We start from the raw sequence: 11,576 nt of genomic DNA, 5'->3' as shown, positions 1-11,576 counted from the left end.
TTTTTATTTTGGGGGGCTTTGTTATTTTATTAGGGGGCTTAGAGTAGGTGTAATTAGTTTAAAATTGTTGTAATATTTTTCTTATGTTTGTAAATATTTTATTATTTTCTGTAACTTAGTTCTTTTTTATTTTTTGTACTTTAGATAGTTTATTTAATTTTATTTATTTGTAGCAATTGTGTTTAATTAATTTATTGATAGTGTAGTGTTAGGTTAATTGTAGGTAATTGTAGGTAGTTTATTTAATTATTTTATTGATAGGGTAGTGTTAGGTTTAATTATATCTTAGGTTAGGATTTATTTTACAGGTAAATTTGTTATTATTTTAACTAGGTAACTATTAAATAGCTATTGTACCTGGTTAAAATAATTACCAAGTTGCCTGTAAATAAATATTAATCCTAAAATAGCTACAATATAATTATAATTTATATTGTAGCTATATTAGGATGTATTTTACAGGTAAGTATTTAGCTTTAAATAGGAATTATTTATTTAATAAGAGTTAATTTATTTCGTTAGATAAAAATTATATTTAACTTAGGGGGGTGTTAGTGTTAGGGTTAGACTTAGCTTTAGGGGTTAATACATTTATTAGAATAGCGGTGAGCTCCGGTCGGCAGATTAGGGGTTAATAATTGAAGGTAGGTGTCGGCGATGTTAGGGAGGGCAGATTAGGGGTTAATACTATTTATGATAGGGTTAGTGAGGCGGATTAGGGGTTAATAACTTTATTATAGTAGCGCTCAGGTCCGCTCGGCAGATTAGGGGTTAATAAGTGTAGGTAGGTGTCGGCGACGTTGAGGGGGGCAGATTAGGGGTTAATAAATATAACATAGGGGTCGGCGATGTTAGGGGTAGCAGATTAGGGGTACATAGGGATAACGTAGGTGGCGGCGATTTGCGGTCGGAAGATTAGGGGTTAATTATTTTAAGTAGCTTGCGGCGACGTTGTGGGGGGCAAGTTAGGGGTTAATAGATATAATACAGGGGTCGGCGGTGTTAGGGGCAGCAGATTAGGGGTACATAAGTATAACGTAGGTGGCGGTCGGCAGATTAGGGGTTAAAAATTTTAATCGAGTGGCGGCGATGTGGGGGGACCTCGGTTTAGGGGTACATAGGTAGTTTATGGGTGTTAGTGTACTTTAGGGTACAGTAGTTAAGAGCTTTATAAACCGGCGTTAGCCAGAAAGCTCTTAACTCCTGCTATTTTCAGGCGGCTGGAATCTTGTCGTTAGAGCTCTAACGCTCACTGCAGAAACGACTCTAAATACCGGCGTTAGGAAGATCCCATTGAAAAGATAGGCTACGCAAATGGCGTAGGGGGATCTGCGGTATGGAAAAGTCGCGGCTGTAAAGTGAGCGTTAGACCCTTTAATCACTGACTCCAAATACCAGCGGGCGCCCAAAACCAGCGTTAGGAGCCTCTAACGCTGGTTTTGACGGCTACCGCCGAACTCTAAATCTAGGCCTATGTGATTGTAGAGGAAGAGGGAACGGATACAGTGAATACATAAGTAAAATACAATGGGCATGTATTACAATATCTTCTCAGATGTAATTTATAAACAAATTGTAGAACATTACAGAGCTAAGAATAGTGTAACCTAAAAATCATATGCAAGGAATAAATCCTCTAGAAATGCATATAAAAGGCACAGGGATAATTTGACTACAGTTTATACATTTCTTAAAGGGACACTGTACCCAAATTTTTTCTTTTGTAATTCAGAAAGAGCATGCAATTTTAAGCAACTTTCTAATTTACTCCTTTTATCAATTTTTCTTCGTTCTCTTGCTATCATTATTTGAAAAAGAAGGCATCTAAGCTTTTTTTGGTTTCAGTACTCTGGACAGCACTTTTTTATTGGTGGATGGATATATCCACCAATCAGCAAGGACAACCCAGGTTGTTCACCAAAAATGGGCCGGCATCTAAACTTACATTCTTGCATTTCAAATAAAGATACCAAGAAAATGAAGAAAATTTGATAATAGGAGTAAATTAAAAAGTTGCTTAAAATTTCATGCTCAATCTGAATCACGAAAGAAAAATTTTGCGTACAGTGTCCCTTTAACATGCTCAGATTAACAAACTATGCGATATATCAAAATGTTGGAGGCTATTTTTTATAAAATATCTTGGAACAAACTAGTTTATGAATAATCCTGTAATAGCCGTTGCACAAGAAGAAATCTTATATAAGCTTAAACTCAAATTTAAACTTTCGTGATTCAGACAGAGGAATCAATTTGAAAACAATTTCTAATTTACTTCTATTATACATTTGTTCTCCTGGCATCCTTTATTGAAGAGCATACACTGATTCAATACAGTGATCTAGAGACCTGCTTCCTCCAGAGCCTGCCTAGGTATGCACTTCAATAAAGTCATTTTTTATAATATAAGTACATTGGATCATTGTTTTAAAACTGGTCTATCTATGCTGCGGAATCTGTTGGCGCTTTCTAAATAAAGAATAATACCGTATTTGCTCGATTATAAGATGATGGTTTTTTTTCAGAAAAAAAACCTTGAAAAACTACCTCGTCTTATAATCGAGGTCGTCTTACTTTTAGAATCTATTAGCGGCGCCGAGAAAACATAAGTCCGTTATATTAGCCTTGCAGAGATCACGTGAGTTGTGCGGGGTCAGAAGAGCTGTGTCGGGGTCATGTGAGCGGCGTGTAATAACATACAGAGCCTATATTTAAAAGTCCCTGCTATGGCACTATACAAAGGGCAACTGTATAACCTCCCCAGTGAAACAATATACAGATCCCCAGTGTGAAATAGCTCTGCCGCATATCATCACTTAGTGCCCAGAATGCGGGTTCAGCAGTGTATTAGCATATAAACTACCGGTACTCGTTTCCCAACATACAAAAGCAACAGCCCTAATGTAAGAACGTGAAGAACAACCGGGCTTCATATTATAAATCAGCTGATGTAAGAGCCTGCCCAGTCTAACAGAACACACCATATCAAGGTTTATTAGCTGTACAGGGTTGGCAAAGCAGAAGTACTGACTTCTTATAGAATGAGCCATCTTATAATCAGGGTCTTTTTTTTTTTCCTTTCTGTTCAATAAGATCCAAAGTTTTTGGGGGGAGGGGTCGTCCAATAATCAGGGTCGTCTTATAATCGAGCAAATACAGCGAATAATAATAATCTCTGAATCGTGAAAGTTTCATTTTGTCTTTCCATTCCCTTTAAAGTTTGTAACTAGTCACACAAGATGTTTCATTTGCCATAAACTTATAGCTTCAGCTATGAATTCATATATAAAAGTGTCACTTGAAGATAAGAATGTGTAGGGTGACATATGTAATAGATTGTCTGCTTATTAGTTACCAGGATAGAATATGCATTATTCAGGAAATAAGGATATATAATAATATAGGAAATAAGGAGATATATAGCATGAATTATGTAATTATTGTATAATATATTGATTATACATGAAATAACTGGATATCAGTATAAAACATTAGCAACATAGTATATGCATTGTACATAAAAGGATTAGATGCCAGCAATAACTATGTGGTTAGCAGTTTAATAAATGCATTATAAAACAAACTAGATAGATTATATAAAATGTGTAATGATATGTATTAAATATGAACTATTCAATATCAGCATAGACTATGTAATTAGAAGCATATAACAGCATAAAGAAAGCCTAGCATCTGTGTCACAACTTGATGTGGACGAGCAGGCTGATGGGAACATTGCACAGATCATTAAAGGGACATGAAACCCAAAACATTTATTTCATGATTCAGATAGAATATATGATTTTAAACAACTTTCCAATTGACGTCTATTATCAAATTTGCTTCATTGTCTTGGTATCCTATGTTGAAGGAGCAGCAATGCATCACTGGGAGCTAGATGAAAGCAATGGTGAGTCAATGAGGTATACATGTGCAGCTACCAAACAGCAGATCCTGAGCCTACCTAGGTATCCTTTTCAACAAAGAATACCAAGTAACAAAACAAACTATTAAGATAATAGAAGTAAATTGGATAGTTTTTTTTAAAATCACATGCTCTACCTGAATTCATGTCCCTTTAAGTAAACATCATTAAAGTCCATCAGCACTGCTCCAAGTTCTTGATTCCTTTTATTTGGTAGGCAAAGATTATACAAACAACATTTGGGCATTACTTGCACCACCCATACTGCCCAAATGCATCTCAGTTTACAAGAAAGACAGCAAAAAAACATAATTTATGCTTACCTGATAAATTTATTTCTCTTGTAGTGTATCCAGTCCACGGATCATCCATTACTTGTGGGATATTCTCCTTCCCAACAGGAAGTTGCAAGAGGATCACCCACAGCAGAGCTGCTATATAGCTCCTCCCCGAACTGTCATATCCAGTCATTCGACCGAAAACAAACAGAGAAAGGAGAAACCATAGGGTGCAGTGGTGACTGTAGTTTAATTAAAATTTAGACCTGCCTTAAAAGGACAGGGCGGGCCGTGGACTGGATACACTACAAGAGAAATAAATTTATCAGGTAAGCATAAAACATAATTTATGCTTACCTGATAAATTCCTTTCTTCTGTAGTGTGATCAGTCCACGGGTCATCATTACTTCTGGGATATTACTCCTCCCCAACAGGAAGTGCAAGAGGATTCACCCAGCAGAGCTGCATATAGCTCCTCCCCTCTACGTCACTCCCAGTCATTCGACCAAGGACCAACGAGAAAGGAAAAGCCAAGGGTGAAGTGGTGACTGGAGTATAAATTAAAAAATATTTACCTGCCTTAAAAACAGGGCGGGCCGTGGACTGATCACACTACAGAAGAAAGGAATTTATCAGGTAAGCATAAATTATGTTTTCTTCTGTTAAGTGTGATCAGTCCACGGGTCATCATTACTTCTGGGATACCAATACCAAAGCAAAAGTACACGGATGACGGGAGGGATAGGCAGGCTCTTTATACAGAAGGAACCACTGCCTGAAGAACCTTTCTCCCAAAAATAGCCTCCGATAAAGCAAAAGTGTCAAATTTGTAAAATTTGGAAAAAGTATGAAGCGAAGACCAAGTTGCAGCCTTGCAAATCTGTTCAACAGAGGCCTCATTCTTGAAGGCCCAAGTGGAAGCCACAGCTCTAGTAGAATGAGCTGTAATTCTTTCAGGAGGCTGCTGTCCAGCAGTCTCATAAGCTAAACGAATTATGCTACGAAGCCAAAAAGAAAGAGAGGTAGCGGAAGCTTTTTGACCTCTCCTCTGCCCAGAGTAAATGACAAACAGAGAAGACGTTTGTCGAAATTCCTTAGTTGCCTGTAAGTAAAATTTTAGAGCACGGACTACATCCAGGTTGTGCAGTAGACGTTCCTTCTTTGAAGAAGGATTTGGGCATAAAGAAGGAACAACAATCTCTTGATTGATATTCCTGTTAGTAACTACCTTAGGTAAGAACCCAGGTTTAGTACGCAGGACTACCTTATCCGAATGAAAAATCAAATAAGGAGAATCACAATGTAAGGCTGATAATTCAGAGACTCTTCGAGCCGAGGAAATAGCCATTAAAAATAGAACTTTCCAAGATAACAACTTTATATCAATGGAATGAAGGGGTTTAAACGGAACGCCCTGTAAAACATTAAGAACAAGGTTTAAACTCCATGGTGGAGCAACAGTTTTAAACACAGGCTTAATCCTGGCCAAAGCCTGACAAAAAGCCTGGACGTCAGGAACTTCTGACAGACGTTTGTGTAACAGAATGGACAGAGCTGAGATCTGTCCCTTTAATGAACTAGCAGATAAACCCTTTTCTAAACCTTCTTGTAGAAAAGACAATATCCTAGGAATCCTAACCTTACTCCAAGAGTAACCTTTGGATTCACACCAATATAGGTATTTACGCCATATCTTATGGTAAATCTTTCTGGTAACAGGTTTCCTAGCCTGTATTAAGGTATCAATAACTGACTCAGAAAACCCACGTCTTGATAAAATCAAGCGTTCAATTTCCAAGCAGTCAGCTTCAGAGAAGTTAGATTTTGATGTTTGAAGGGACCCTGTATCAGAAGGTCCTGTTTCAGAGGTAGAGACCAAGGTGGACAGGATGACATGTCCACCAGGTCTGCATACCAAGTCCTGCGTGGCCACGCAGGTGCTATTAGAATCACTGATGCGCTCTTTTGTTTGATTCTGGCAATCAATCGAGGAAGTAACGGGAAGGGTGGAAACACGTAAGCCATCCTGAAGTCCCAAGGTGCTGTCAGAGCATCTATCAGGACTGCTCCTGGATCCCTGGATCTGGACCCGTAACGAGGAAGCTTGGCGTTCTGTCGAGACGCCATGAGATCTATCTCTGGTTTGCCCCAACGTCGAAGTATTTGGGCAAAGACCTCCGGATGAAGTTCCCACTCCCCCCGGATGAAAAGTCTGACGACTTAAGAAATCCGCCTCCCAGTTCTCCACTCCCGGGATGTGGATTGCTGACAGGTGGCAAGAGTGAGACTCTGCCCAGCGAATTATCTTTGATACTTCCATCATAGCTAGGGAGCTTCTTGTCCCTCCCTGATGGTTGATGTAAGCTACAGTCGTGATGTTGTCCGACTGAAACCTGATGAACCCCCGAGTTGTCAACTGGGGCCAAGCCAGGAGGGCATTGAGAACTGCTCTCAATTCCAGAATGTTTATTGGCAGGAGACTCTCCTCCTGACTCCATTGTCCCTGACCCTTCAGAGAATTCCAGACGGCACCCCAACCTAGAAGGCTGGCGTCTGTTGTTACAATTGTCCAGTCTGGTCTGCTGAATGGCATCCCCCTGGACAGATGTGGCCGAGAAAGCCACCATAGAAGAGAATTTCTGGTCTCTTGATCCAGATTCAGAGAAGGGGATAAGTCTGAGTAATCCCCATTCCACTGACTTAGCATGCACAGTTGCAGTGGTCTGAGGTGTAAGCGTGCAAAGGGTACTATGTCCATTGCCGCTACCATTAAGCCGATTACCTCCATGCATTGAGCCACTGACGGGTGTTGAATGGAATGAAGGGTGCGGCAAGCACTTTGAAGTCTTGTTAGCCTGTCCTCTGTCAGGTAAATCTTCATTTCTACAGAATCTATAAGAGTCCCCAGGAAGGGAACTCTTGAGAGTGGAACGAGTGAACTTTTCTTTTCGTTCACCTTCCATCCATGTGACCTTAGAAATGCCAGCACTAACTCTGTATGAGACTTGGCAGTTTGAAAGCTTGAAGCTTGTATCAGAATGTCGTCTAGGTATGGAGCTACCGAGATTCCCCGCGGTCTTAGTACCGCCAGAAGAGCACCCAGAACCTTTGTGAAGATTCTTGGAGCTGTAGCCAATCCGAATGGAAGAGCCACAAACTGGTAATGCCTGTCTAGGAAGGCAAACCTTAGGTACCGATAATGATCTTTGTGAATCGGTATGTGAAGGTAAGCATCTTTTAAATCTACAGTGGTCATGTACTGACCCTCTTGGATCATAGGTAAAATTGTCCGAATAGTCTCCATCTTGAACGATGGAACTCTTAGGAATTTGTTTAGGATCTTTAAGTCCAGGATTGGTCTGAAAGTTCCCTCTTTTTTGGGAACCACAAACAGATTTGAGTAAAACCCCTGTCCCTGTTCCGATCGTGGAACTGGATGGATTACTCCCATTAACAAGAGCTCTTGTACGCAGCGTAGAAACGCCTCTTTCTTTGTCTGGATTGTTGACAATCTTGACAGATGAAATCTCTCTCTTGGAGGAGAGTATTTGAAGTCCAGAAGGTATCCCTGAGATATTATCTCTAGCGCCCAGGGATCCTGAACATCTCTTGCCCAAGCCTGGGCGAAGAGAGAAAGTCTGCCCCCCACTAGATCCGATCCCGGATCGGGGGCCCTCAATTCATGCTGTTTTAGGGGCAGCAGCAGGTTTCCTAGTCTGCTTGCCCTTGTTCCAGGACTGGTTAGGTTTCCAGCCTTGTCTGTAGCGAGCAACAGCTCCTTCCTGTTTTGGTGCAGAGGAAGTTGATGCTGCTCCTGCTTTGAAATTACAAAAGGAACGAAAATTAGACTGTCTAGTCTTGGCTTTGTCCTGAGGCAGGGCATGGCCTTTACCTCCTGTAATGTCAGCGATAATCTCTTTCAACCCGGGCCCGAATAAGGTCTGCCCTTTGAAAGGTATATTAAGCAATTTAGACTTAGAAGTAACATCAGCTGACCAGGATTTTAGCCACAGCGCCCTGCGTGCCTGAATGGCGAATCCTGAATTCTTCGCCGTAAGTTTAGTAAGATGTACTACGGCCTCCGAAATGAATGAATTAGCTAGTTTAAGGACTCTAAGCCTGTCCGTAATGTCGTCCAGAGTAGCTGAACCAATGTTCTCTTCCAGAGACTCAATCCAGAATGCCGCTGCAGCCGTGATCGGCGCAATGCATGCAAGGGGTTGCAATATAAAACCTTGTTGAACAAACATTTTCTTAAGGTAACCCTCTAATTTTGTATCCATTGGATCTGAAAAAGCACAGCTATCCTCCACCGGGATAGTGGTACGCTTAGCTAAGGTAGAAACTGCTCCCTCCACCTTAGGGACCGTTTGCCATAAGTCCCTTGTGGTGGCGTCTATTGGAAACATTTTTCTAAATATCGGAGGGGGTGAGAACGGCACACCGGGTCTATCCCACTCCTTAGTAACAATTTCAGTAAGTCTCTTAGGTATAGGAAAAACCTCAGTACTCGTCAGTACCGCAAAATATTTATCCAACCTACACATTTTCTCTGGTATTGCAACTGTGTTACAATCATTCAGAGCCGCTAACACCTCCCCTAGTAATACACGGAGGTTTTCCAGTTTAAATTTAAAATTTGAAATATCTGAATCCAGTCTGTTTGGATCAGAACCGTCACCCACAGAATGAAGCTCTCCGTCCTCATGTTCTGCCACCTGTGACGCAGTGTCTGACATGGCCCTAATATTATCAGCGCACTCTGTTCTCACCCCAGAGTGATCACGCTTACCTCTTAGCTCTGGTAATTTAGCCAAAACCTCAGTCATAACAGTAGCCATATCCTGTAATGTGATTTGTAATGGCCGCCCAGATGTACTCAGCGCTACAATATCACGCACCTCCCTCTGAGCGGGAGATGTAGGTACTGACACGTGAGGCGAGTTAGTCGGCATAACTCTCCCCTCGTTGTTTGGTGAAATTTGTTCAATTTGTACAGATTGACTTTTATTTAAAGTAGCATCAATACAGTTAGTACATAAATTTCTATTGGGCTCCACTTTGGCATTGCAACAAATGACACAGGTATCATCCTCTGAATCAGACATGTTTAACACACTAGCAAATAAACTTGTAACTTGGAAATACAATTCAATTAGAATAATATTAAAACGTACTGTGCCTTTAAGAAGCACAGAAGATCTATGACAGTTGAAAATTAATAAATTGAAACAGTTATAGCCTCAATCCTTGTAAATAACACAACTTTAGCAAAGGTTTAATCCCATTAGCAAAGATAACAAATTCTGAAAGCAGGAAACAAATTACAGAATAAACGTTTTTTATCTCAGTCAAACTATAATTCTCACAGCTCTGCTGAGAGAAATTACCTCCCTCAAAATAAGTTTTGAAGACCCCTGAGCTCTGTAGAGATGAACCGGATCATGCAGGGAATACAATGAGTTGCTGACTGAAATATTTGATGCGTAGTAAAAGCGCCAAAAAACGGCCCCTCCCCCTCACACACAGCAGTGAGGGAGAACAGAAACTGTCAGAAAACAGATTAAGCAACTGCCAAGTGGAAAAATAGTGCCCAAACATTTATTCACTCAGTACCTCAGTAAATGAAAACGATTTTACATTCCAGCAAAAACGTTAAACATAATCTCTAGTTATTAAACAGCTTTATGTATTTCTTACAGTGTAATTCTAGTGAAGTACCATTCCCCAGAATACTGAAGTGTAAAGTATACATACATGACATTATATCGGTATGGCAGGATTTTCTCATCAATTCCATTGTCAGAAAATAAAAACTGCTACATACCTCTATGCAGATTCATCTGCCCGCTGTCCCCTGATCTGAAGTTTACCTCTCCTCAGATGGCCGAGAAACAGCAATATGATCTTAACTACTCCGGCTAAAATCATAACAAAAACTCTGGTAGATTCTTCTTCAAACTCTGCCAGAGAGATAATAACACACTCCGGTGCTATTTTAAAATAACAAACTTTTGATTGAAGATATAAAACTAAGTATAATCACCATAGTCCTCTCACACATCCTATCTAGTCGTTGGGTGCAAGAGAATGACTGGGAGTGATGTAGAGGGGAGGAGCTATATGCAGCTCTGCTGGGTGAATCCTCTTGCACTTCCTGTTGGGGAGGAGTAATATCCCAGAAGTAATGATGACCCGTGGACTGATCACACTTAACAGAAGAAATTATGTTTTCTCTTGTTAAGTGTATCCAGTCCACGGATCATCCATTACTTGTGGGATACTAATACCAAAGCTAAAGTACACGGATGATGGGAGGGACAAGGCAGGATTAAGCGTAAGGAACCACTGCCTGAAGAACCTTTCTCCCAAACACAGCCTCCGAAGAAGCAAAAGTATCAAATTTGTAAAATTTTGAAAAAGTGTGAAGCAAAGACCAAGTCGCAGCCTTGCAAATCTGTTCAACAGAGGCATCATTTTTGAAGGCCCAGGTGGAAGCCACAGCTCTAGTAGAATGAGCTGTAATCCTTTCAGGGGGCTGCTGTCCAGCAGTCTCATAGGCTAGGCTTATTAGGCTCCGAAGCCAAAAGGAAAGAGAGGTTACCGAAGCTTTTTGACCTCTCCTCTGTCCAGAGTAAACAACAAACAGGAAAGATGTTTGACGAAAATCCTTAGTAGCTTGTAAGTAAAACTTCAAGGCACGGACTACGTCCAGATTATGTAAAAGACGTTCCTTCTTTGAAGAAGGATTAGGGCACAACGATGGAACAACAATCTCTTGATTGATATTCTTGTTAGAAACCACCTTAGGTAAAAACCCAGGTTTGGTACGCAGAACTACCTTATCTGCATGAAAAATCAAATAGGGAGAATCACATTGTAAGGCAGATAGCTCAGAGACTCTCCGAGCAGAGGAAATAGCCATCAAAAACAGAACTTTCCAAGATAAAAGTTTAATATCAATGGAATGAAGGGGTTCAAACTGAACTCCTTGAAGAACCTTAAGAACCAAGTTTAAGCTCCACGGGGGAGCAACAGGTTTAAACACAGGCTTAAATCTAACCAAAGCCTGGCAAAATGCCTGGACGTCTGGAACCTCTGCCAGACGCTTGTGCAAAAGAATAGACAGAGCAGAAATCTGTCCCTTTAAGGAACTAGCTGATAATCCTTTGACCAAGCCCTCTTGGAGAAAAGACAATATTCTAGGAATCCTAACTTTACTCCATGAGTAAGTCTTGGATTCACACCAATAAAGATATTTACTACATATCTTGTGGTAGATTTTCCTGGTAACAGGCTTTCGTGCCTGTATTAAAGTATCAATGACTGACTCGGAGAAGCCACGCTTTGATAGAATCAAGCGTTCAATCTC

Source organism: Bombina bombina, chromosome 5 (genome assembly GCF_027579735.1).
Source record: "Bombina bombina isolate aBomBom1 chromosome 5, aBomBom1.pri, whole genome shotgun sequence".
Taxonomy (NCBI): Eukaryota; Metazoa; Chordata; class Amphibia; order Anura; family Bombinatoridae; genus Bombina; species Bombina bombina.
This window is presented reverse-complemented; position numbering follows the sequence as displayed.